Here is a 2,181-nt window from a genome sequence, read left to right as displayed (position 1 = left end):
AGGATGTAGCAGGGAGATTGTTATGTGCAGACTAAGATGGGTATGGGAGAGAGGAGAGAGGAACAGGAGCCAAAAACATACAAACAAACAAAGAAGAATGCTAGGGGAGCTTGCCGTTGGAGTGGAGAGATGAGAGACTATGAATTGGAGAAAAACAGAAAGGGGAAGAGGAAGAAAAGAAAAGAAGGAATAAATAAAAATCAGAAAGGTTAAAAACAACAAAGTTCCCAGGGATCATACCAGTGCAGCTATGAGGTCTGGGGAAGTTGGTCTCAGGTGTTGCAGTACAGCCTGGCTAGAAGGCGTAGAAGTATACAACACCAGGTATTCAAGGAACAGAAAGAGAAGGAAGATATAGTTTGACGAGAAACTGAGCAATGAAGAAAGACAAAAAGGGGAAAGAGGGAAAAGAACCAAAACAAGTAAAAAAAAAAAAAAAAAAAAAGAACTAGAAAAGCCCCTCAAAAAACAGAAAAAATAGAGAAAAAACAACAACAATAAAAGAAATGTCCTCAGGGATCCCTCTGTACGTCTGTGCAAGCCGAGGGGGTAGTCTCCTTGCCACGCAGTACCGCCTGGCCAGAAAGGGCTCCCAACTCAAGAAAAAGAAAAGAAAACAAACAAAAAATTCAAAAGAAACAAACAAACAAAAGCCCTGGGATCCACCAGCGTGGCAGCCCAGACCGGGAAGCAGCTCCACACTCGAACGGAGTCTCCGCAGCCCCTTAGGAAGAAGCAAAGATGGTGCACAGAGCCAGGTATTTGAGCGAAAAGAGGGGGAGGTGGTGAGAGGTAAGAAAGAAATCAAAAGAAGCAGGAAAAAAAGCAACACCAGAAGCCAACAAATGGCACTCAGAGAGCCGGCCCGTTCTGGTGTGTGGAATCCAAGCAGCTGCTGTTTCCTGGACAAGAGACTGTGGCCACGCAAAGCAGAGGAGACCGAGTGGGGGTGAAGAAAGGTGGGGGCTGGGAAAGTTTATATCACAAATTACCAGTTGTTTTGTCTCCCGATGGAAGCTCCGTGAAGCTGCTTTCTTGTACCCCCTGTTTGCTGGTCTCTGATAGGAGTCCAAGATGGTGGATCTGCGCTGCGTTAGCTGGTACGGGACCTCTGCATGAATCTCTCCTTGCTCTCTGTTCTCTGTCAGAGTTCTTTATATCTTCATTTGATTTTTTAGGGTTTCAGGATTGTTGTTTTCTCTGTTTGGCTTAGTTTTTTGGATCTTTGCTGTGGAGGGACGGCATGGTGCTTCTGCCTAGAGCGCCATTGTTGAAATGAAATAGGTTTTAATGACTGGACTGGTGCCTACATTAGAGGAGTCCTACTGGTGAAGTAGTCAAGCACTCAACTGCTAACTGAAAGGTAGGTGGTTTAAACATATCAACTGCTCTGTGCGAGAAAGATGTGGCAGTCTGCTCCTGTAAAGATTTACAGACTTGAAAACACTGTGAGGGAGTTCTACTGTGTCCTATAAGGTCACCTTGATTCGGAACCAACTCGAAGGCAATGGGTTTTTTGAGTGCCCACATTAAATGGATATCTTTCAGGCATTTGGGGGAATTTCTACAGAGCAATAAGGAATACAGCACACTCCTGTTGACAAACATGACATGTTGGCAGGGATGGACTACCCAACAAGCAAGGTAAGTAGGTGCTTAGGGTATCAACAAAGCAGGGACACCAGTTGTCCAAAGCAAAGACCCACAGGTGCCAAGCAGACAGAATACAAGGAAAAGTGATAGCCACAGTACAAGGGAACTGGCAGGGCACAAAATGAAATGGATACCATTTTATAAATTTTGTATACAATAACAATTACATTTTCCTTTTCATTTGGGACTCATCAGGTATAACCTTACATTCAGTTCTCTTGCACTGACCACGTGAAAACGCTCCAGGGACGCTATAATCATGTGCTTTGTGATGTATCTGGTCCTGTGCAAAGCGAACCAAAATGTGTCTTCAAATTGAGCATACCCTTCAATTTGTATCATTCTCTTTGCAATCACTCTCACCCCCACTGGATATCAGCAGTAGTCTAATGAACTGTGAAGACGCAGCATCAAAGGATGGTGTGAAGGTTAAGGTTGTGTGTCAACTTAGCTGGATCATGATTCTCAGTGGTTTGGCAGTTATATAATGATGTAATTTGGCAATTATATAATTATGTAGTTATCATC

The sequence above is a fragment of the Trichechus manatus genome, unplaced genomic scaffold, assembly GCF_000243295.1.
Source record: "Trichechus manatus latirostris isolate Lorelei unplaced genomic scaffold, TriManLat1.0 scaffold00223, whole genome shotgun sequence".
NCBI classification, from domain to species: domain Eukaryota; kingdom Metazoa; phylum Chordata; class Mammalia; order Sirenia; family Trichechidae; genus Trichechus; species Trichechus manatus.
Note: the sequence above shows the minus strand (reverse complement) of the source record.